Source organism: Elephas maximus, chromosome 3, assembly GCF_024166365.1.
Source record: "Elephas maximus indicus isolate mEleMax1 chromosome 3, mEleMax1 primary haplotype, whole genome shotgun sequence".
In the NCBI taxonomy this organism is placed as follows: domain Eukaryota; kingdom Metazoa; phylum Chordata; class Mammalia; order Proboscidea; family Elephantidae; genus Elephas; species Elephas maximus.
The window spans coordinates 66152780-66178748 of NC_064821.1; the positions used below are offsets into that span (position 1 = coordinate 66152780).

The following is a 25969-nucleotide window of genomic DNA, read 5'->3' on the forward strand; positions in this document are numbered from 1 at the left end:
GTCTAACCTTGCAGACTTGTTTGCATACACTCATCATTTATTTTTTATAGCAAGGAAACTTGCAAATGTGAGTAGGGACAGTGAGGAATGGAGATTTGTTTCCATGGAGAAGGTTTGGAGCTGGAAGGACATAGAAGGCTGAGTTTCAGTCCAGTCCTCCCAAGCATGGCTGTAAAATGGTCTTGGGTGTTTTCATGGAGAAACCGAACCCATATGCGGTGGGGTTGGATGCGCCTGCTGCCTTTTGAGTCTCCGGGGTAGGGCTCTCCCATGCTGACTGGGTGGACAAATAGAGCTGCTGTGCCTTTGGGGTAGCAGTACAGTGCTGCTGGTTCTTGGCAGCTTGTTGCGTTTTATTTGCAGCCTCACTCACAGATGCCTTTGCTTTTTTCCAGCCATTGGGTCCTTCTAACCTAGAGCCTTGATAGCTTCTCAGGCAGAGAGACTGCAAGGTGCCATAGTGTGGGCATGGTCTCAGATTTCAGATTTAACACGAATCAAGTTGCCAGCTCTCCTCTCTGCAGGCCTTTCATGTGAGAAGATGCTAGAGATAGCCTGGCATCCTTCGTCCCTGGGAGACAGGTGCTGTCTGGAGCTGGAGGTGGGAAATTCATTACTTGTGTTCCCTACTCCTTGGAGATACAAACTTCTGAAGTCTGAAACCAAAGAAGAAGCCGGAGATGGAAATTCCCAGAGAAGTCTTAAAGAAACTTTTACAAGGGATAGCCTCTACCTACTGTATTTTTACTCAGATAACGTGAGACTTCTACATTTGTTTGCCACTGCTTCCCCCCCTCCACACACCCCAGGTATTTTTGTAAGCATGCTATGCTAATTTTTTTTTTTTACAGCAACATGTAAAACAATTAGCATAGCGCTTAGAAAAATAGCTGGTTGGAAAACAAATATAGGCGTGCACTATTTGCATAAAAATATGGTATATGTCCCCATCTGAAGTGTTTATGAGAGAGGTGGCACAGGACCCACCTTCTTCCTTCTAACCAGTCAGCATCGCAACCTCTCCCCTTGGGGGTACTTGTGGATTTTGGTAATTTTATTTTCTGACCATCGTAGGTATGTAGGAGGAAAAGGGAGGTATCAAAAAGTAACCCATTGCCGTCAAGTCGACTCATAGCAACCGTATAGGACAGAGTAGAACTGCCCCATAGGATTTCCAAGGAGCAGCTAGTGGATTCAACCTTTTGGTTAGCAGCCAAGCTCTTAACCACTGTGCCACCAGGGCTCCAAAAAGAGTAATGAAGGGGAAAAAACTCGTTCTGCCATACAGATGCAGCCTTTACTGGCATGGTGGCTCATTTCCTTCCAGCCTTTTCTCCTGTGTATTTATTTTTCCCTCATACACAATTTTGTGTCCTTTCTTTTTGGCTTAATGTTACGTCGGGAATGTCTTCCTAAGTCATTTAAATTTTTTTCATAAAGAATTTTTTAATGGTGGCAGTTTTTATATGGATGTGCCATAATTTACTTAACCATACCGCTCATGTTGAACATTTAGGTTGTTTCTGATTTGTAGCTATTAAAAATAAGGCAGCAATTACCATTTCTGTATATAAATTTTTATCTCAGGATAGATTCCTGGAGAGGAATTACTGAATCAGATGGGAGGAGGTATGGCGCTTTCCTTTTTTTTTTTGATTGCAGTAGTTATTTATTGCACTCAAGTTTATTTATTTATTTACCACTCAAGTTAATTTCTCATACAAAAATTTATACACATATTGTTATGTGACCCTAGTTGCAATCCCTGTAATGTGACACCATGCTCCCCCTTTCCACCCCAGGTTTCCCATGTCCATTCACCCAGCTCCTATCCCTTTCTGCCTTCTCATCCTGTCTCTGGACAGGAGCTGCCCATTTAGTTTCTTGTATCTACTTGACCTAAGAAACACACTCTTCACAAGTATCATTTTATGTCTTATACTCCAGTCTAATCTTTGCCTGAAGAGTTGGCTTCGGGAATGGTTTTAGTTCTGGGTTAACAGAGAGTCTGGAGGCCATGTCTTCTGGGGTTCCTCTAGTCTCAGTCAGACCATTAAGTCTAATCTTTTTATGTGAATTTGAGTTCTGCACCCTGCTTTTCTCCTGTGCCATTAGGGACTCTATATTGTGTTCCATGTCAGGGCGGTCACTGGTGGTAGCCAGGCACCATTTAGTTCTGGTCAGGATGGCTTTTTCTTTAACCTCAGATATGAAATGTGTAGGTTCAAGTTTAAGAGACTGGCTGCCTTACCTGCCTAGAAAACAGGCCTTTTCCCAATGTCTCATGTTAGCCCTGGGGAAAGATTGCTGGCATGGATCTCGTCGCACTACTAGTATAAATCACGGACATGATCAAGAGTGCTTCTCTACTCGCAGCAGTTTTGCAGATATTCCAGGAATTGGTGAGAAGGGGAGAGGTTGGGTACTGAAGCTGCACAGCGTGGGCATAACTATTGCTCAGACCATCCACAGGGTTAGAGGGAGTATCCATGGGGAGGGACTGGCTTAAACCAAGTTCCATTCTGTAAAATTCCTGAGGACCTGGGATTTAAATTGCAGCCCTCCAGCTCCTTTCCAATCACCTAGTGTGACAGAGAGTGGGCAGTCCAGAATGCCACAAAGAACCCGGACCTTGAGTCAAGGACCTAATTGCAAGTACTTGCTCTGCCCTGCACTATCTGTGTGACCAAGTCCAAGTCATCTAACCTCTCTGGGCCCCTATTGCTGGGGCTGCTATGAGTATATGAATGAGAGTGCGTATGAATATGTGCAGAGGACATGTAAGTGGGTTATGATTTCTATTGTAAGAAATGAGGTGGGCAGCTGCCCAGGTAAGCCCGCTGGGGGCTCTGAGGTCCTCTACCTGGTCCCCTGGTTTGTCTGTCTCCCAAGAGTGGCCTTGGCAGGACCTTGGGTCCCCCTCACCCAGTGCCTACAGCCCTACTGGCTACGAGGCACAGAGCTTCCTTCTGCAGCCAGCAGACCAGCCCCAGTGAGCTGCTGGCTCCTGGAAAACGAGGATGTGCAAGGACCCATGCACCTGGCAGGAGAGCCATACTTGATTCACTTACTCTTTCATTTGACAAATGCTTGTTGGGTACCAAGCCCGGTGTTAGCTGCTGGGGATACAGGGATAAATGTGGCACAGTGAAAGCCTCCCCCAGCTCTGATGGGACATACAGTATCAGCTGTTCCCAGGGGCCTCTTGGGGGCCTGTCTAGGTGCTCTCAGGGAGACAGACAAGTAGAAGATGATCACAACCAATGATGATCCTTTGCTGACTTGAGACTCTGTTTTCCTGGAGCCCAACAGACCTGGGTTCAAATTTTGACCTTGCTACTTCCTGGCTGTGTGACCTTGGGCAAGTCATTTCTCTCTGAGCCTGAGTTTTTCTGTAAAGTGGAGCTAATGATAACATAACACCCCCAGCCCAGGGCCTGCCAGACATATCACCAGTTACCGTCAAGTCAGTTCCTACTCATGGCGACACCACGTGTGTCAGAGAAGAACTCTGCTTCATAGGTTGTCAATGGCTGATCTTTGGAAGTAGATCACCAGGCCCTTCTGCCGTGGCACCTCTGGGTGAACTCAAGCCTCCAACCTTTTGGTTATCAGCTGTGCACGTTAACCATTTGCACCACCCAGGGACTCCTGCCCCACACATAGAACTTGCTTAATGCATGGTAGCTGTGATCATTGTTACCACAAATGTGTCTTATTTAGGGGCATTCTAAGAATCTGAGAGAAGTTCTAGTTGGGGGTAGACCATGATGGCTTTGAAGCTAGACTATGCCCAAAGACACCAAAACCAAACCAAACGCCTTGCTGTTGAGTCCACTCCAACTCATGGCAACCCCATGCGGTACAGAGTAGAACTGCTCCATAAAGTTTTGGCTCTCATCTTTATGGAAGCAGTTTTCCAGGAGTTCCTTCCGCAGAGCAGCTGGGTAGGTTTAAACCACTATCCTTTAGATTAGCAACAGGTTGCAAACCTCTTATGCTGACCAGGCACCTTCCCAAAGATAGAAGGAGATGAATTGGCCTGAATTAAGCAGCCTGTCACACCACCACTTCCTCTTTTGGACGTGCTCAGATGGCTCAGGTACACCATCCCTGATCTCTGGCCACTGCTGTCATCAATGAGCTCCCTGTAGGCTGAGCCCATGCACACCGAGGGCACCTCGTGTGAGGTCAGATGGCAGGTGGTGCCTGCTCCCCCCCCACCCCCTCCCTGGGCTAGTGGGCCATATAGAGAGGCTCTGAGCAGTCTCTGTGCATCCAGGTGCGCAGTTTGGACGTGGGCGATTGCAGCCTTCTCCTGGGGGAGGGCGCGTGTGGTGAAGGGTTACTGAGTTCACGCTGGCCTTGCTTTGCTGAGATTTACGGGAGCCAGCAGTGAGACGATTGGATGCCGAGCCTGGCCTCCCTGTGCAGCGTAGGCCGAATTGAATCCCCTCCTTTAGCCACCCACATGCCCCTTCCTGCCTCTGTGCTTGCTTTGAGGCAAGACCTCTGAGTGAGGCGTCTCGCAAGACAGTTTTTGTGTCCTAAACGGTTCAGTTTCAAAGTGGCTTCCTTTTTGCAAACATCATCTGGCCGAGCAGGTCCTGTGAGAAAGCCCTCCCAAGACCCCAGGAGCTGCCAGCAAAGACGACACAGCCTGCTCCTCACCTCGGGGCCCAGGCCAAGGCAGCATCTGCCCCTTCCCCCTCCTCTGAGAGGTGGCCAGATGGGACAGTTAGTGTCCAGCTGGGTGGCAGAAAGAGCATGGACTTTGGGTCCAAACAGGCCTGGATGGAACCTCTGCGCTGCAACTTAGCAGCTGTATGGCCACAGGCTGTGGGTGGAGCGGGGCAGAGACACTGACCTGTGGTTCTGGCCAGTGTGACAATTAGAAAGGAGACATGCAGAGGGCCTTGCCATGCCCGGCATAGAGCAGGCCTTCATTAGGGTGCTGTGATCACCGTTAGAAGTCTCCAGGAGTGAGCTTGCCATTTGAAGAATGCATGCAGGGAGGAATCAGCTGGAAAGTGGCTGCCAGCAATGCTGCAAAGCACAGTGGTCCAGCACACAGAGGCCCAGATTCTTCTAGGATTGGGGGAATGTGGATTTGGGGGCCAGATGGCTGGATTTTTTTTTTTTTAATACAAAATATATTTTATTTATTTTTATTGTACTTTAGATGAAGGTTTACAGAGTAAACTAGTTTCTCATTGAACAGGTAGTACACATAATATTTTATGACATTGGTTAACAACCCCACGACATGTCAACATTCTCCCTTCTCTACCTGGGGTTCCTTATTACCAGCTTTCCTGTCCCCTCCTGCCTTCTAGTCCCTGCCCCTGGGCTAGTGTGCCCCTTTAGTCTCATTTTGTTTTAGGGGCCTGTCTAATCTTTGGCTGAAGGGAGAACCTCAGGAGTGACCTCATTACTGACCTAAAAGAGTGTCCAGGGGCTGTACTCTCAGGGTTTCCATAGTCTCTGTCAGGCCATCAAGTCTGGACTTTCTTTTTCAGTTAGAATTTTGTTCTACATTTTTCTCCAGCTCTGTCTGGGACCCTCTATTGTGATCCCTGTCAGAGCAGTCAGTGGTGGTAGCTGGGCACCATCTAGTTGTACTGGACTCAGTCTGGTGGAGGCCGTGGTAGATGTGGTACATTAGTCCTTTGGACTAATCTTTCCCTCGTATCTAGTTTTCTTCCTTGCTCCAAAGGGGCAAGACCAGTAGAGTATCCTATATAGCTGCTCACAGGCTTTAAAGACCCCAGACGCTACTCACCAAAGTAGAATGTAGAACATTTTCTTTATAAACTGTGTTATGCCAGTTGAGCTAGATGTTCCCTGACACCATGGTCCCCACAGCCCTTAGATGGTTGGATTTGCATGCTGCTCTGCACTTACTAGCTATGTGACCTTGGGCAGTTTCCCCATCTATAAAACGGGGTCAATAACACTCCCTACTTCTCAGGATTATTGTGAGAACTAAATGAGTTAATACATGCAAAGTGTGTATATCCGTGCCTGGCAAACAGAAAGCATTCTTCAGGTGGCAACTGCCATGAGGATGACGGAAGGCTTCCAGCACAGGATGTGTTTCTCCTATTTTCACGGGGGTGTGCCCCAGTCCCCTGGACCCAAGGGCCCATGTGAGGGCTCCAAGGCTTTCCATGCCTTGATCCCTCCTGCCCTGCTGCCCCCAGGCTTCAGATGCTCATGGCAGAAATCTCAGAGAAGGGGGCTGTCCACCCAAAGCAACCCATTGGTAGGCAGTGTACCCCTCACCCTTACGCTGAGGTTTTTAACAAGGAAGAGGCTGGGGAAGGTTAGGGTTCAAGGCCTTGGAGTAAACTAGCCTCCTGCCAGCATGAGTCTTTCTGGCTGTCCAGTGCTGCTGAGCAGTAAGTGACACCTCATGCCCAGTGTCAGCTGCCAACCTTGAAGCACTTAACGGACATTAATCCTCCCAACTTGTCAGCGCCATCTGTGAGATCCTTGGAGCTGGGGAATTTGGCACAGGGCACAGAGTCTTCAGATGTTGCCACTGGAGAGGCCCTTTGAAGGCAAATCTGACCCCCCTCTCGTTTTAGAACTGGGGACACGGAGGCCCAGAGAGGGGAAGGGACTTGCCCGAGGTGCCCCGGCGTGTTGATTGTAGGTCTGGGACTTGAACTCTGGTGGCCCAAGTCCTAATCCACCACCCACCCTGAGATTAGCTGAATTGTTTGAAGCTGATTTGTTGAAACACAGGCCATAGTTATGGCCAGATCACCACCAGTAGCTAGAAATTCTCAGGAGCAAACCATCTCTCAGGGGGTGTATGATTTGGGAGCAAGACCTCACCCACTTCCTGCATACGCATCACGCCAGCCACTGTAGCTGCCTTCTCTCACGTCCTTTTCACACCCCCGTGAGATGTAAGTTATCTTATTCCCATTTCACAGATGAGGAAACTAAGACTTGGCGAGGTTAGGGATTTGCTCTGTTGCACAGTTAGCAACAGAGGCTGAACTCCAGGTCTGTCGGAGTCTAAAACCCAAGCCATAAAACACCATGCTGCCCTGTCCCTCAGTGACCACATACGATAGCTGCAGAGAAGGGACTGGGGCAGAGGGGTGGTCTTGGGGATGATGGAGTTGCATCTTCCATCCCACTGCCCCCATGGGAAGCCAGGCAAGACATGTGCTTCATGGCCAGGGTCATTATCACTCGACAATGTGTTGGATGTCAGGTGAGTATAGAGGGCTCAGACAACAGACTCAGATTTTCCTCTTATCTCTTATCTTTTATCCCTGCCCAATAACCTAAAAATACCTAATTGCAAAAGATATCCTCAACCATAAGTATGAGAGGAGTTTGAATCTCAGCTCCACCACTTACTAGTCATATAACCTTGGGTAAGTTTTCTAACCTCTCTGTACCTCAGTTTCTCCATCTGTACAATGGGGATAATACCTACTTGACCCAACAGTTGTGAGGATTAAATAAATTTGACGTGTGTAAGACACCTGGTATGGTAATTGCTCGTATGTATTCATTAAATGTAAGCTGCTGCTGCTGCTTTTATTATCATATTTGTTATAAAATAGTTATAAGCATGATTATATTCCGAAGAAAGCCTGGCACGTAACAGGCTCTCAATAAACATTGTAGACTGAATGAATTGCCTACCATAGTTTGTGCTTGCTCTGTTTTCCCTTCTGTCCTCCATCCTGGTTTTTGGCTTGGGGAGGGCTGAGTCCTCTGCTGTTGTGCTCTGTTCCGCTCATCTTCTCTGGCTGCAGTGACCTTCTCCTCTGTCGCAGTCCCTAGAATCAGCAAACTGACCCTGTGAAAGCTGCAGTCCCACTTAGTCAGCACAGCTGACTCTCAGGCATCTTTACCGTAGAGGATGGAGGTGCTTGCGTGGCCAAAAGCAATGGCCCCCTGTCCAAGCTGGCCCCAGGATGACCGTGAGAGCCCCAAATTGGATTCTACCTCAGCCTCCAGAATCCCCGCTAGAACTGCCAACCAAATCCCCATTTCTAGGGATGATTTATGGCCTTGGGTGAGTTAAGAGGCAAAATGAACACAGCATGATTTTCAGATCACAGGCTGGGAATGTTCGGCCTTGGCAGAGAGAAAAATCATCTTTGCCTTGTAAACCAAGCAAATATGATGTTGAAGAGGGAATAAATCCAGGTCCCAAGATGTCATTTTTACAATTGCTTTTTGGCATGTGACTTAGTAGTGCTGTCTGCAAAATGTTCACGCTCTCCTACACACATACACATATGCACGCGTGCACGCACGTACGCATGCCCGCCAGTCCTACTGGATCTTTTTGTGGGGGTGAGAATTACTCCACCAGAGTGGCTGCCTTGGGAACTGCATACTTTGCCAGCTAGATAATTTATGAAAACCACCTGCTTCCCGAGTTTTCCACCCATCTCCGTGTCATTTACTCTGAGTTTGTTTCTGGGAGGCAGTAGTTTTGACTTCAGAGATAGACCTGAGTTCAAATCCCATCCCCACCGTTTACCAGCTGAGTGAAACTGGACAAGTCACAAACTTCTCTGAATCTCAGTCTCCTCACCTATAAAATGGGGATGTAAAGTAGCATCGTACAGTGCCTGGCACATAGTAAGCCCTCACAAACAGGGCTTCCCAGTCCCTTTCCCTTCACCCCTCTTGGTGGGTAACTGAGTACTTTGACTCAGCTGGCCAAAGATACCATATTCACTCTCATGGGTTTTGGTGTTTTGATTTTATTTTTTTCTTCAAAAAAAAAAAAAATCCACGTTTCTTGGAAAATCAATGTCAGGATGTATTGCTCACTGATTTTGGCAGGCCAGCAGGCACACATTCATGACCCAGGCTTTGAGTTTGTTTTGAGAAGGAGCTGTCATCAGCCTTGGAAGTAGTGATGTTGCAATTCCTTGGATAGAATGGGTCAGGCTTAAGGGCATCGAGCAAACCTTCCTGGTAGTCACATGTTTTGGGAGGCCAGAGGCTGGAAAAGTGCAGAGAAAACGGATTAGACGCTCCGGTCACTGCTGGATGGAGGAGCATTTAGCACAAGGAGGGTAACTGGATGGAAACATGAGCCCCACACGTGTGAAGGACAGGCAGAGCCGCAGCGGCTGGGCAGATGCTGTGGCCCCCGGGGTGGTCTCCCTGTGGCCTCAATTGACGAATCCACAGTTTCTCGCCACCTTCTGACGACCAAAAAGTCCTCTTGGGTCACAGCGGGTGATTGTGAAAAGAAATCAGTCGGCTTTAAATTAGCCTGCTGGGTTTTCACACTCCCAAGCTGCTGACAGACCAGTCTCCACATGGTGCCCTGCCCCCTCCTCCCTCAAAGATTTTTCCAAGCAGTTTCTAATTAAGATGCATTTTGGCTGTTTTCTTGTTCTTTTTAAAAGGCTTCCCACCAGCACAGACCATAATTTATTTCTCTAGAAAATATAGTAGCAGGTTGTTGTAAGAAGAAAACCCAAGGCTAGGCGCCTTGGGTTCTCATCCCGGCTCTGGCGCCAACAGCCATGTGAGCTGGCATCCTCCTCTGGCATCGTCTTTTCACCAGAACAAAGAGGCTTGCGTTCCAGGCCCTCCACCATCCTCTCTGCCCAAGGTTCTGAGATTCCCAGTTGGCTACTAGGTTGATTTCTTTCTTTTTTTTTTCCCTTTTCTGAGAGGGTATTTGGGCTATTTTGCTGGCTTCCTTGGAGTCTGAAATTTTAGCAACAAGTCTTTTTCCTGTAAGGAGAGGAGTGAGTCAGAGTGTCTATTTGCTGGAGATTTATAAGATGATTCATACTGAAACTGACATTCCTTCCCGGTGGCGGTGTGTTCCCGCCCACTTTCCGAAGACCTTTCCTTCCTTGGAAACAAGGCTGAGCCCATAGCAGACAACCAGCCTCCTTTTCTTCTTACCGCTTGATGTCAAACACTTGCTAAGTTGCCCAGTAAACTCCGAGACAAACAGGTATGTGAATTCACAGAATTTCAGAATGTCAGAGCCAGTTGGATTCTCTTAAAACGTCTGGTCCAGTGCCTGAAGATAGGAAGACAGGCTCAGAGAGGGGGAGGGACTTGCCTGAGTCCTCACAGCCAGGATGTGAACCCTGGTCTTCTGCCTTGAAGGTCTTTGAGCGGTGCAAACAGCTTGTGCTCACCTGCTCACCTAAAGGTTGGGGGTTTGAACCCACCCAGTGGCACTGAGAAAGAAAAGGGCTGGTAAGCTACTTCCGTAAAGATTACAGCCAAGAAAACCCGATAGAAAAGTTCTGCTCTGTAACACATGGGGCTGCCAATGAGTCGAAATCAATTCAATGACAACAGGTTCTTCTACTTTGAACCCCTACTCTTTTTTCTCCTTTCAATTGCTTTTTTAACATGAGGTATAACTTATTAGAAAAAAAAAATAACTTATTACATACAGTAAAATGCACAAATCTTAAGTGTACAGCTCAATGACTATAACATATGGATACACCCATACAACCACCACCCAGATCAAGATAGGAAGTATTTCCATTACCACAGAAGGTTCCCTCATGGCCACCCTAGTCAGTAGTCCTAAGGGTTGCAACTATTCCATCTTCTATCACATTAGGTTAGTTTTGTCTGTTTTAAAATTTTATATCATACTAATAATATGTATGTATATATATACTCGTATGGTTTGCTTTTTTCACTCATAACTGTATCTGTCAGATGCATGAAGAGTTCATTCTTTTGCAACACTGCATGGTAGACCAGTGAATGAATGTAACAAAATTTATCCACCCATTTGTTTAATTGCTGAAAATTTTTGTTTCCAGTCTTTTGGTAATTATGAAGAGAACTCCTATGAACACTTTCGTTTTGTTTTGTTTACGGTGGTTTTTAGCATATTCACAGACTTTTGCAACCATTGCCAAAATCAATTTTAGAACATCTTCATCATCCCAAAAGGAAACCCTGTACCCACTAGCAGCTATTCCCCGTTTCTCCCCAACTTTTCCTCCCACCAAACCTTAGGCAACCGCTAATCTACATCCTGTCTCTATGGGTTTGCCTACTCTGACATTTCGTATAAATGGAATCATATAATATGTGGTCTTTTGTGACTGGTTTTGTTCACTTAGCATAATGTTTTCAAGGCTCATCCGGGTTGGGGCATATAAAACAAAACAAAAAATTATTCTTCTTTTTTCCTGAATAACAGTCTTCCACATTTTGTTTATCCATTCGTCAGTTGATGGACATTTGAATTGTTTTCCCATTTTGGCTATTATGAATAATGCTGCCATGACCATTCATGTACAAGGTTTTGTGTGGACATAGGTTTTCATTTCTCTTGGGTATATGCCTAGGAGTGGAATTGCTGGATCATATGGTAACTCTATGTTTAGCCTTTTGAGGAACTGCCAGACTGTTTTCCAAAGTGGCCATACCATTTTACATTCCCACTAGCAGTGTATGAGAGTTACGTGAACACTTTTGCATGTTTTTTCATGGACATAAGCAATCACCTATGGTGGGATATATACCCAACATTTGAATTGCTGGGTCATACCATATGTTAAGCTTTAGTTGGATCCTGCCAGTTTTCCTAAGTGGTTAAACCAACAGATGCTTCCACCAGCAATGTATGAGAGTTCTATTCGCTCCATTATCCTCACCAGTGCTTGCTATGATCAGTATATTTAATTTTAGCCTCCTGCTGTATGCTGCCTCCCTCCTAATCAAGCCTTCTGTGTTCAAAGCCCCAGCTTCCTGGGCCTGTGCTCCCTGGAGCTGCCCTGCACTGTCCATTCAGCTCTGGTACTGGAGAGGCCCCTGCTCTTCCTGTCTTAGCATAGGGGTGAATTGGAACTCCCAGGCCTGGCTGCCTCAGGTGCTCTTTGCAGCAGAGGCAACAGTCAGCAAAGGGTTCCTTAACCTCTCCGTCCACATGCTGTCTCCCTGATACTTTGGGATGGCCTCCCTGCCTCCCAGCCCACCCCAGCTGTGATGTGACAGGCCCAAGATGGCATGAATTAGAACTTCTCCAGCTTGGTTGTGGTGCTCAGAAAGGGGTATTAATGGAGTAAGTGTTGGCCTTGGACTCAGGAGATTTGAGTTCTTCAAATCCTGGCTCCACCACCAACTTACTAGGCAGGGGTCACATTTCTGTTTGGGCCTCAGTTTTCTCTCCTGTGGAATGGGAATGATGACACCCATCTCACAGGTTTGTTGTTGGGATTACAGGAGACCATTCCTTCACCTGTTCAGTGATTATTCAGTGCCTATGGTGTGCCAGGCACTGTTCTAGGCACAGAGGAAGCAGCAGGGAACAAGATAGATGCCCTTATGGGCCACTTAAGGCATATGAGATATAAGATTACAAGGACACCTTAACTCATTCCTGGAGGGATGAGGCTTCAAAAGCCTTTCCTGGGGAAGATGGCTCCTACACTGAGACCTGAGCATGAGTGAAGAAGCATGAGACAGGGGCCACTGGCATAAAATAGAGCCCATTGGAAGTCCTACAGGGGAGATTGAGCAAGATCATGGCTCCCAGGGTATCTGAAAGATGGCCAGTATGGCTGGAGTGGGTAGGTCGTGGCAAAAGACCTGTGAGCAGTGCCTGGCGTATAGTCAGCGTCTTCTGAATGCAGCTATTTCCTCCCCACCCCAGACCCCAAGAGCCCAGGAGACCTGGCTTCTGATTGTATCTCAGCTACCAGTCTCTTCTGTGACCCAGACAAGGCCTGCTCCCTTTCTGGCTTCCGGTTCCCTACCATACAGTGTGGGCATCTGGCACATGGACACCCATGTTCCTTCTAGGTCCTAAAATAGTAGGTGATAGCGCCACACTTGGGTATATTTTACCCTGGCTGATGAGAGCCTGGTGCAGCTCAATGGGCAGGGGGGTCAGTGGTGGAGGCAGAGGTGCTGCACTGGTCATGGGGCAGAGCAAGGATTGCTCTCTGGGAGCCGGGGGTGGGGGCTTCACTTTCCACCCTCCACTCAGGGCCTCCGAGGCAGGCAGATCGTTTCTCCCTCCCCAGACAGCTGCTCTCCCAAGCATAAATGGCCGGCCTGAGAACCACACAGGGATCAACAGAAATTGTGGAAAAATTCTGAAAAGAGAGCCTGGAGGAGGACAAAGAGACCCGGAAGTATGTTGTCAGCACAATTTGGTGCTAATACTCAAGTTTGTTTTTCTTTTCATCAAGTCTGAAAGGCGATTTGAAATCCACTGCCCTTGTTTCTTTTAATGACTGGATAAAGCACAATTGTATTTTCTCCCTCAGTAACTTTGAATTCTGGGAATAGACCACGTGGGGATTATTGCTATTGTCTAATCCCGCCAATGGCCACGCAAACGATTAGGACAGGAAGAAGGGAGCGGCCATGCTGGAGCCTCTGCCTGCTTCTTACTCCCAGCAGGCAGGGCGAAGCTCCCCAAATAATACTGTTCTCAAAATAGCAGCTACCCAGAAATGCATCTGCGTATTGTTTTGCAACAAGTAACTGACAGCGCGTGGGGATGGAAAAGTTTCAGTTATTTCTTAAGTTTTCATTCAATTCAGCAACTTTTTGTTAAGTACCTATTATGGAGCCCTGGTAGCACAGTGGTTAAGAGCTTGGCTGCTAACCAAAAGGTTGGTAGTTCAAATCCACCAGCTGCTCCTTGGAAACCCAATGGGACTATTCTGCTCTGTCCTATAGGGTTGCTATGAGTCAGAATTGACTCAATGACAATGAGTTTGGTTTTTGGTTTGGTTTATTATGTGCCAAGCTCTGAGCTGGGTCCGGTGTGGTGAAGAGGGTGCAAACACCAGCAAGATACAATGAGCACGTTGGAGATAAGACAAATAACATTTATCTGTGCTATCAGGCAGAGTATGTGCCTAAGAAACTCATCTGCAAGAGAGAATGTAAGCATCTTAAGAGAGATATCAATCAAGTTCCTTCAGACTATTTAATATTTTTTCGTATAAAGTTTCTCCATGTTTCATTGCTGGGGAATTACAAAGATGGCGGCACTTGATAGGCGTCGTAAGGAGGGGACAGATTCTTGGTGTCAGGGTATCTTGGTTGGTAGATTTTGACATCAATGAATTCTATGTTACAGGCGGAGGAAGAGTACAGGCCACCTTACCCAAAAACCCATTGCTGTTGAGTTGATTCCGACTCATAGCCACCCTATAGGACAGAGTAGAACTGCCTCATAGAGTTTCCAAGGAGTGTCTGGTGTATTTGAACTGCCAGCCTTTTCGTTAGCAGCCATAGCTCTTAACCACTACTCCACCAGGGTTTCCCAGGCCACCTTGGGAGGTGGAAAACTGGAGGTGTAGAGGGAGGGGGAGGGGAGTAATGGATTTGGGGCTGGGCAATACCAAGTAAAGTCCCTAGGTGGCGTGAACAGTTAAGCACTCAATTACTAGCCAAAAGGTTGGTGGTTCAAACCCACCCAGAGGTGCACTGGAAGAAAGGCTTAGTGATCTGCTTCAGAAAGGCACAGCCTTGAACACTCTGTGGTTCTGCTGTATCTACATGGGGTTGCCATGAGTCAGAATCAACTCCAGGACATGTCAGGACAACATTCCAAGTAGAGGAACTCCCACGAAATCTCTCTGATGGTGGGGACTCAGGGTGCGGTTAGGGCTGCACCATGCACAGGAGAGACAGAATTTGGGACGTGGGGGCAAGGGAAGAGAGGAGACGATGTCAGAGAGGGTAGTGGTGCTGCAGATGGGGGGCGGGTGCACGTCTGGAGGGAAGAGGCTGTGTCTGGGCATCCGGCACCCAGCCAGGCACTTCCCCAGGCGCTGCTGTGCAGGACTGGCGTCTCCATTAGGCACAGTAGGTACTGTACCTAGGGCCCATGAAGTTGATTAAGTTTTAATTTCTTTTAAAATCAGAAGGAAAAAATGAATATAATAATGATGAATACATAATAATGAATCCAGCCTGGCTTTTATTTGTCTTTTTACCAATGTGGTTATAAAAGATCATTTTTTATATTTTTTACAGAGGAAGGGGTAGATGAGAGCAACATTACCAGGGCCCACGTAAGTCATGATGCAGCCCTGCCCCTCGTCCTTGTCTTCCTCGCCAGTTCAGGGGCCTGGAAGCCCACATCTGCCCAAACTCGATGGAAGGATCCCCCTCCTTCTCACTGCTGTCACAAAAGCTGGCAAATAAACCCACTCACGACTGGGATTCTTTGTCTCTACTAGTGTCGGATGGGAAGGGCATAGCCACAGTTGCAGGCACCTTTGCGTGAGATTTCATGTATTCCTTACGGTAACTCTTTGAGGTAGGTGTCATTAGGATGTGGAAACTGAGACTCTGAGAGAAAGAACTTGCCCAAAGCTGTGGACCTGGGAGAGGAGCGGAGCAACAATTCAAACCCAGGCCTGTCTGCCCTCAAAGCTCACCTCCCCATTTTCTCTGCCTTGGGAACTGAGACCTCCCCAAGGACCAGGACGTTCCGTTTAACCTGCCGTGTGTACCCTTCAATATGGCATCAGGCCCAGAGATAATGGCGAATGGCCCAGAAGTGTTTGTGTGTGTGTGAGGCTCTCTGTTGACAGTGCTTGCCCATCGCGTCCCTCTTCTCCGCATTTAGGCTTTAAAAGTAAAGCCGGAATAATTCATTATTTTCCCCAAACCAAGGATGGTGAAACCCCAAGCACCCCAGACCAGGCTGTTGCAAACGGAACTCACCACAGTCTGAGGAGGATGGCATCACTGGTGGGCTTCTTTTTTGTTTTATTTTTAATTTGATTGTGATAAAATACATATGATGTCAAATTTGTCGTTTTAACCATTTTTAAATGTACAATCCAGTGGCATTAATTCTATTGACAATGTTGTGCAACCATCACCTCCATTTCCAAAAGTTTCATCAGCCCAGATGGAAACTCTGTTCCCACTGAGCAATGAACCTCCGCTTCCCCTTCCCCTGCCCCTAATAACCTCTTATCAACTTTCTGTCTCTATGAGTTTGCCTATTTTAGATTATATTTGTCCTTTTGTGTCTGGTTCACTTAGCTTGATGATTTCAAGGTTCATCCATGTCTAGCATCTATCAGAACTTCATTCCTTTTATGACTGAATAGTATTCCATCGTGTGTATATACCACATTTTATCCACTCATCTGTCAATGGACACCTGAGTGCTTTCCACCTTTTGGCTATTGTAAACAGTGCTGCTATGAACACTGGTATACAAGTATCTGTTTGAGTTCCTGCTTTCTAGTCTGTGGGGTATATACCTAAGATTGGGATGGCTGGGTCATGTGGTAAACCTTTTGTAGAAGAGCCAAACAGTTTCGCACAGTGGCTGCACCATTTTATATTCCCACCAGCAACGCACAGGGGTTCCAGTTTCTCCAGATCTTTGCCAATACTTGTTATTTTCCTTTTTTTTTTTGATAATGGCCATGCTAGTGGAGGTGAAAGAGAATCTCACTGTGGTTTTGGTTTGCATTTCCCTCCTGGCTAAGGGTGTTGGATATTTCTTTATGTGCTTGTTGGCCATTTATAGATCTCCCTTGGAGACATGTTTATTTAAGCCCTTAGCCCTTTTTTAAGTTGTGTTGTTTTTCTTTTTATTGCTGAGTTGTAGGAGTTCTGTATATTGATGAGGCTTCTTGAGAGGAGTTCTGAGCGGGTAGGGGTAGACTGGAAAAGTCAGACTCCCCTTCCAATTTCTTGCCCAAATTGAACAGCAACATTTTTATTTCCACTGGCTGTATAGTTTCATCAGAAGAGCCTTGGATTCCCAGAGCAGGAAACACACCCAAATTCAGATATAGGTGCAAAATCCCTCAGCAAGTGCCAGAGTCATGCTCTCTGGGCTCCCCCAGGCTGGGAGGGTCAGGGCTGTGACTCCACCTCCTCCAGACAGCAAAGCTGGACAGTGGCACAAGGACAATTCCTCAGAAATCATCCTAGAGTCTACAGCTCAACCCACTGACTCAGGAGGAAGCAAAAGCCCTGAGGGTAGATCCTAATATTTTGAGGCAGTTAAACCAACTGATTAGGAGCACAGGCTTTGGCACCAGGTGGTCTGGGTTCGCATTCCCTGGCTGTGTTACCTTGGGGAAGTTGATTAACCTCTCTGTGCCTCAGTGTCCTCTCCTGGAATAATAGTGCCTACCACATAGGGTGGTTGTGACAACTCAATTAGTTGATTCAAGTGAAGGGCTTTGACTAGAGCTTGAGATGTAGTAGGTGGTCAGTAAATGGCAGCTGCTGTTAGTACCATTATTATTATTCCCATCTTTATCATTATTGTTGCCAAAGCTGCCCAGACAAGCAAGTGGGTTGGGTTCTGTCACACTCTGCCAGTGGCTGCTTCATGACCTTGGACAGCTTGCTTCCCCTGCCGCCTGTCCCCAGGACTCAGTCTTGGTACCCATGAAACGAGCAGTTTGGACCAATTTGTGGCTCTTAACCAGGGAAGAGCATCAGAATCACCTGCAGGGCTTTTTCAAACATGAACTCTAGATTCTGTCCCCAGAAATTCTGATTCACTGGGTCTAGAGCTGGACCCAGGGACCTGTATTACAAACAAAACAAAAACTCCACTGGTGTTGCTGATGTACAACCCAGGTGAGGGACCACATGATCTTCTTGGTCCATGAATCCTGAAGCTGCCGGTCCCTCTCCTAGCCAGTGCCCCATTAGCCTAGGTGGTACCATTGGTAAGGGGGACCCCCACCTCCCTGTGGGTGCTGAGCCTGCCGCTTTCAGCCACCCAGACTGGTGAAGGTCCTGCTTTCTGGGGTGTGGCAGGCCACCAGCTCAGCAGGAACTGAGAGGTGGACCCCGCGTGTCTTCTTGGGGGTCTTCATTCAGCAGGTGTTTGATGAGTACATACCTGTAAAGGGTAGGCAGAGCATTTGTGAAAAGGAGGTGCTTTCAGACCTTTTGATACTTGGAGGCTAATCCTACCTTAGGGTAACGTAGGCTATTCCCAGTATAAGTTTGCAGTCTCTGAAGCCTGATTGAGAAGGGGTGTGGGGAGTGTTGATACATGTCAGCCTCCCATCTTCCTGTATAACCACCAAAAGAATCTTGAATGCCTTTGATAAGAAAAGCCTCCAAGGGATTTTATTATTATCACAAATGGCCCACTCTTTTGTCACTGGTGGGGCCTTTCTTCCCACCTCCCCCTGGCAACTTCATCCCATCACCCAGCCCATCAGCAGACCCCTGCCTGCCACTCTGACCTGGTTCCTCAGCCCTTCCTCCATTTCTCCACTCCTCTCCTCTGACCAGCAGAAAGCGGCCAGGAAAGCAGGAGGCCATGGTGTTTGTGACTCACTCCCTTTATCTCTCCCAAGGCTGTGTGGCAGCGCTGCCACTCTCCATACACCCATCCCCTTCATCTCCCCTTCTCCCTCTCCTCCCCGCTGTTTTCCTTGCCTGATACCAGTGAGGCACACTGGATTTGTGTTTCTCTCTGTGAAGAACAAGCTCTGCAGCAAAAACTGCTTCCTGAAGGCAGGTGCTGTGGCTGACGCACCATTACAGCCCCCGTGCCAACACTGACGAGCACAGATGCTGAGAGTGGACTGTGGGGCGGGAATCCATCTCCCGTCATGGGACCTGGTCCTGGGGCAGTGGGGCTCCATGGCCCCCAATGTGTGGAGAAGAGGAAGCAGGAGCGACATTCAGGTGGCCAAGACAGCACCACATCACCACTCTTCACGAGCTGGTGAAAGCATCTAAATAGTTATCATAGTTTACACATTTAACCACTTCAATTTGGCATATGTCTTGAGGTGCTGGGTAAGCATCTTGTCAACTTCAACACAGCTGACAAAATTATGACATGAAGGACATATAGACTTGGCAGTTTTCCCCGACCCGCAGCTGATCCTGTTAAAATGTCTCTCCTCTTTCCAGAGAGCTGATGTGTGCCCCAAATCTTCTTATCTCAGTGGGAACGGTCTCCTTGCAAGGGAAAACAGAAATTCGTTTTCATCCTGATACTCGGATTTACTGTTATCCAGGAGGAAGGTGCATTTCATTACTGGTTTGTCACTGATTTTCATGATCAGCTTCCCGTGGAATGGAACGATGGAGAAGGATGAATAAGGACAGCTGGAGACACTTTGGTTTCTAAGCTACTCTCCCCAGACACCAAACCTTTAAATATGTGGGATTTTTCCTCTTCTCCAGACTGCAGTTCTTCATGCTTCCTCTCAGGCAGGAAGCGGTGAAGTTTGAAGCAAATCCCTTTATCCCTGTCGGAATTATTTGAGTGTGAAAGTCCTTTTCTACCTTTAAAATTATTGTATCCATTTTTTCCTTTTTCTTTCTTTAAATGATAAAAGGAACACATGCCCATTGTAAAGAAATTAAAAATTACCAATAAGAACTAGAAATCTCACCACCCAGACGCGGACCATAGTTTCATGTGTCTCTCCAGACATGTCTCCTTGCCAGAGACTAGATATAAATTTGTGTTTTTGCATAAATACATTCACATGATAAAATCTACTTTTTTCACTGAACAGTATATTGTGATCACCTTTTCAAGCCTTTAAACACTAAAACCCAGTGCCCTCAAGTCGATTCCAACTTATAGCTAGCTACTCTATAGGACAGAGTAGAACTGCCGCATAGGGTTTCCAAGGATGTAATCTTTACAGAGGCAGACTGCCACATCTTTCTCCCGAGGAACAGCAGGTGGGTTCAAATTGCCGACCTTCAGTTAGCAGCCAGTTAGCACTGCATCACCAGGGCTTCTTCTTTAAATACTGTTGTTGCTGTTGTTGTTAGGTGCAGTCGAGATGGTTCCAATTCATAGCAACCCTGTGTGCAGCAGAACGAAACACTGCCGGGTTCTGTGCCATCCTCACAATCACTAGTATGTTCGATCGAGCCCATCGTTGCAGCCACTGTGTCAATCCATCTCATTGAGAGTCTTTCTCTTTTTCACTGACCCTCTGCTTTACCAAGCATGATGTCCTTCTCCAGGGACATGGAGAAAGTATGTGAGACAAAGTCTCACCATTCTCCCTTCTGAGGAACATTCTGGCTGTACTTCTTCCGAGACAGATTTGTTTGTTCTTTTGGCAGTCCATGATATATTCAGTATTCCTCACCAAAACCTTCATTCAAAGACGTCAATTCTTCTTCGGTCCTCCTTATTCATTGTCCAGCTTTCACATGCACGTAAGACAATTGAAAATACCATGGCTGGGGTCAGGGGCACCTTAGCCTTCAAAGTGACATCTTTGCTTTTTAACATTTTTTTGTTGTTGTTGTTCCAAACACCCCCATTTCTCAAGGCATTTGAAAATTTCTTTTCCTTTTTCTATTGCACTTTAGATAAAGGTTTACAGAACAAACTAGTTTCTCATTAAACAATTAGTACACATATTGTTTTATGACATTGGTTAACAACCCCACAACATGTCAACACTTTCCCTTCTCAGCCTTGGGTTCCCTATTGCCAGCTTTCCTGTCCCCTCCTGCCTTCTAGTCCTTGCCCCAGGGCTGGTGTGCCCTTGTAGTCTTGTTTTGTTTTATGGGTCTGTCCAATTTTTGGCTGAAGGGCAAGCTTCAGGAGTGACTTCATTACTGAGCCAAAGCGTGTCTGGGGGCCATGCTATCAGGGTTTCTCCAGTCTCTGTCAGGCCAGCAAGTCTGGTCTTTCTTTTTGAGTTAGAATTTTGTTCTACATTTTTCTCCAGCTCCGCCTGGGATCCTCTTTTGTGATCCCTGTCAGGGCAGTCAGTGGTGGTATCCCGGCACCATCTAGCTGTACTGGACTCAGTCTGGTAGAGGCCATGGTAGATGTGGTCCATTAGTCCTTTGAACTAATCTTTCCCTTATGTCTATAGTTTTCTGCATTCTTCCTTGCACCCGAAAGGGTGAGACCAGTGTCGTATCCTAGATGGCCACTCACAGGCTTTGAAGACCCCAGACGCTACTCACCAGAGTAGAATGTGGAATGTTTTCTTTATAAGCTATGTTATACCAGTTGAGCTAGATGTTCTCCAAGACCATGGTCCCCATAGCCCTCAGCCCAGCAGTTCAGTCTCTCAGAGAGTTTGAATGTTCTATGGAGCTTACATGACCTTGCCTTGTACAAGTTGTGCTGGGTTCCCCAGTATTGGGTACTGTCTTACCCTTCACCAAAGTTAACCCCTTTTCTATTGCCTATTTAGTGTTTTTCCATCCCCACCCCCCACTCGTAACCATCCAAGATGGTTTCTTTTTGTCTGTAAACCTTTTCATGAGTTTTTACAGTATACTTTTTAACACTTCAAAGAGGTCTTTTGCAGCAGATTTGCCTAACGCAATGTGTCTTTTGATTTCTTGACTGCTGCTTCCATGGGTGTTGATTGTGGATCCAAGTAAAATGAAATCCTTGACAACTTCAATCTTTTCTCTGTTTATCATGATGTTGCTTATTGGTTCAGGTGTGAGGATTTTTGTTTTCTTTGTGTTGAGGTGCAATCCATGCTGAAGGCTGTGGTCTTTGATCTTCATCAGTAAGCGCTTCAAGTCCTCTTCACTTTCAGCAAGCAAGGTGTGTCATCTGTACATCCCAGGTTGTTAATGAGTCTTCCTCCAATCCTGATGCCCCGTTCTTCATACAGTCCAGTTTCTCAGATTATTTGCTCAGCATACAGATTGAATAGGTATGGTAAAAGGATACAGCCCTGACACACACCCTTTCTGACCTTAAACCACTCAGTATCCACTCGTTCTGTCCGAACAACTGCCTCTTGGTCTGTGTGCGGGTTCCTCATGAGCACAATTAAGAGTTCTGGAATTCCTGTTCTTCACAATGTTATGCAGAATCTGTTATGATCCACACAGTCGAATGCCTTTGCATAGTCAATAAAACGCAGGTAAACATCTTTCTGGTATTCTCTGCTTTCAGCCAAGATTCATATGACATCAGCAATGATATCCCTCATTCCACATCCTTTTCTGAATCCAGCTTGAATTTCTGGCAATTCCCTGTTGATGTACAGCTGTAACCATTTTTGAATTATCTTCAGCAAAATTTTACTTGTGTGTGATATTAATGATATTGTTTGATAACTTCCACATTCTGTTGGATCACCTTTCTTTAGAATGGACACATATATGGATCTCTTCCAGTCAGTTGGCCCAGTAGCTGTCTTTCATATGTCTTGGTATAGGCAAGTGAAGGCTTCTGGCATTGCTTCCATTTATTGAAGCATCTCAAGTGCTATTCTGTCAATTCCTGGAGCCTTGTTTTTCACCAGTGCATTCAGTGCAGCTTGGACCTCTTCCTTCAATACCATCAGGTCTTGACCATATGCTACCTCCTGCAATGGCTGAATGTTGACCAGTTCTTTTCGGTACAGTGACTCTGTATATTCCTTCCATTTTCTTTTGATGCTTCCTATGTCATTCAACATTTTGCCCATGAAATCCTTCAATATTGCAACTCGAAGTTTGAATTTTTTCTTCAGTTCTTTCAGCTTGAGAAATGCTGTGTGTGTTCTTCCCTTTTGGTTTTCTAACTCCAAGTCTTTACACATTTCATTATAATACTTTACTTTGTCTTCTCAAGCCACCCTTGAAATCTTCTGTTTAACTCTTTTACTTCATCATTTCTTCCTTTCACTTTAGCTACTCTACATTCAAGAGCAAGTTTCAGAGCCTCTTTTGACATCCATTTTGGTCTTTTTTTCTTTCCTGTCTTTTTAGCAACCTTTTACGTTCTTCATGTATGATAGCCTTGGTGTCATCCCACATCTCATCTGGTCTTTGGTCATTAGTGTTCAATGTGTCAGATCTGTTCTTGAGATGGTCTTCAAATTCAGGTGGAATATACTCAAGATCATACTTTAGCTCTTATGGACTTGTTTAAGTTTTCTTCAGCTGCAACTTGCACTTGCATATGAGCAATGGATGGTCTGTTCCACCGTCAGTCCCTGGTCTTATTTTGGCTAATGATATTGAGAATCTCCATCGTCTCTTTCCACAGGTATAGTGAATTAGATTCCTGTGTATTCCATCTGGCAAGGTCCACAGGTGTAGTCACTGTTTATTTTGTTGAAAAAAGCTATTTGCAATGAATAAGTCTTTGGTCTTGCATAATTCTCTCTTACACTCTCCAGCCTTATTTCTATCACCAAGACCACATTTTCTAACTACTGAGCCTTCTTCTTTGTTTCCAACTTCTGCATTCCAATCACCAGTAATTATCAGTGTATCTTGATTGCATGTTTGATCAATTTCAGACTGCAGAAGTTGGTAAAGATCTTGAATTTCTTCTTCTTTGGCATTGGTAATTGGTGTGTAAATTTGAATAGTAGTCGTATGAACTGGTCTTCCTTGTAGGCATATAGATACTATCTTATCACTGACAGTGCTGTACTTCAGGATAGTTCTTGAAATGTTCCTTTTGACAATGAATGCAGTGCCATTCCTCTGCAATTTGTCATTCCTGGCATAGTAGACCATATGATTGTCCAATTCAAAATGGCCTATAATAGTCCATTTCAGCTCCCTAATGCCTAGGATATTGATGTTTGTGTGTTCCATTTTATTTTAGACAATTTCTAATTTTCCTACAGTCATACTTTGTATATTCCGTGTTCTGATTATTAATGGATATTTACAGATATTTCTTCTCATTTTGAGTTGTGCCACCTCAGCAAATGAAGGTCCCAAAAGCTTGACTCCATCCATGTCATACGATTGACTCTACTTTGAGGAGGCAGCTCTTCCCCAGTTGTATTTTGAGTGACTTCCAACCTGAGAGTCTCACCTTCTGGCACCATATCAGACAGTGTTCCGCTGCTATTCATAAGGTTTTCACTGGCCAGTTTTTTTACAAGTAGGTCACCAGGTCCTTCTTCCTAGTCTGTCTTAGTCTGGAAGCTCCACTGAAACCTGTCCACCATGGGTGACCCTGGTGGTATTTGAAATACAGGTGACATAGCTTCTAGCATCACAGCAACATGAAAGCCATCACAGTATGACAAACTGACAGACAAGTGGTGGCTTTAAACATGTTTAATGGATGCATAATATTCTATTATATGGACTATCTATCTAATATTGTTTTCACTCCATCCCAATTTCAGACATTTAGATTCTGATTTTATGCCATCATAAGCAATAGTGAAGTGCTTCCTAATTTAGTTCACTAATTTTTTTGTATGGAGTCCACGGGCGGACCACATGGTTAATGTGCTCAGCTGCTAACCGAAAGGTTAGAAGTTCAAGTCTACTCAGAGGCACCTTGGAAGAAAGGCCTGGTGATCTACTTCAGAAAAATCGACCAGTGAAAATTCTATGGAGCACAGTTCTACTGTGACACACATGGGGTTGCCATGAGTCAGAACTGACTTGACAGTAACTGGTATGGTATATGGCATATAATCTTTGCATATTTGTCCTAATGTTTTCTTAGGATAAATTTTTAGAACAGGACTAGCTAACATTTTCAAGCATTCACCACATGCCACTCTGCTAACTGCTTTATGTGTGTTATCTATTCAATCTTCTAGCCAATTCAACACAGAAATATCTACATTTTGCAGATGAGAAAAGTGAGGCACAGAGGGGTTGTGTACCTTGGCCATGGTCACACAGCTGGCAAATTGCAGAGGCAGAATTCAAACCCAAGCTTTTTGGCCCCAGAGGCTCCTGATACAAAAGACTAAATGGGGTATGAGGATGCCTGTTGGCCACTTCCTCTCCTCCAGCTCTTGGCTCTGTGACCAATTTGCCTGAGGCCGGGTCCTACCGAGTCCCCTCATGTCCACAAGTACATAAAAGGAAGAGTAAAGGAAGAATCGGTAGTGTTTGTGCCTGAAGAATCAGAAACCATTTTCCCACTGTGACCTAGATGTATATATAGGGATCCTTTCCCATGTTCTCAGTGCCTGGGAGGTGCCTTCTAAGAACCATCTATGGCCGGGAAGATGTGGCCACTGAAGACCCCATCTTAGGGAGTTGTGAGTGTCTGCGTGACTCCCAGGGCTGTCCAGCCTGTGTGCCTGGGCTGAGATAGAGCGTGGCTGAGTAAGCTCTTGGGCTGGGAGAGTCTGTGCTTTTTCTAGACCAGGTTCCTTGCAGGGACAGGGCCCTAGCTGGGGGGAATCCTTGCAGGCCACTCTGGGGAGAGTTAGCATGTACCAGGCAGCCTAGGTGCCTAGGACCACAACAGAGAGGGCACTGGGGAAAGAAGGGTGCTGAGCGAGAGGCAGATTCCAGGACAGGGGCTGTGGGAAATTTGCTTGGTGAGACTGCTGCCAAGACTGGGTGAATCCAAGGCCGGAGTCTTGCAAGTAAGGCCACTTGCTATGCAGGGACTCACCCATGGGCGCTAAGACAGCCTGAGGTTGGTGGCTGGGGAGTGAGACCAGGGCCCTCTTTCATGACCCTCACTGGGCCTGGCTGTTGGTCAGTGGCCCTGCCCTTTGGAGGTAACCAGGGGTCCACCTGCCTTGGACCCTGAACCTTTGCCATGGGGTTGAGGGGAGGGGACAGTCCCACCCCATCCATGGGGGACATAGACAGAACAAGGCAAAGCATCTTTAAGAAGTAGAGCCTCAAGGATTCCCACCTTAGCCACCTTGCAGGGAGAGTGAGGAGACGGAAAGGGGAAGAGTTGCCCCACTCGGCCCAGTTATCCCTTCCTGATTTATCCATAGATTGAGCTTGATGGTTGGGACTCATATTCATTCAACTAATCACGCGAGTTATTTCTGTAATTTAGGCCTTCGAATAAGTGCATTTGGTTGCTGAATATGTGATCAGCCACAGATTTCTCATTCTTTAAAACCCAGAGAGCGGAAATGCCAACATATAAAGCCATCAGCACAACGGCAGAGATTTCCCAAGCACTAAAATCAGACCTTTCAAAGCACTGGGCCCTGGACCTCCGGTCTCTCTGCCACTTGGTCCATCAGTGCTCCATGCAGAGCCCAGGTGGGGGGCTTTATCCGTGACACCCTGGGGATGGCAATCAATAAATAATCTGCTCACA

General features: G+C 46.3%; 1 protein-coding gene across 2 annotated transcripts in view; it reads left to right on the plus strand.

Moving 5' to 3' along the window:
• Positions 1-25969, plus strand: part of MAN1C1 (mannosidase alpha class 1C member 1) — a 174396-nt gene that overhangs the window by 69474 nt on the left and 78953 nt on the right. The window lies entirely within an intron of this gene.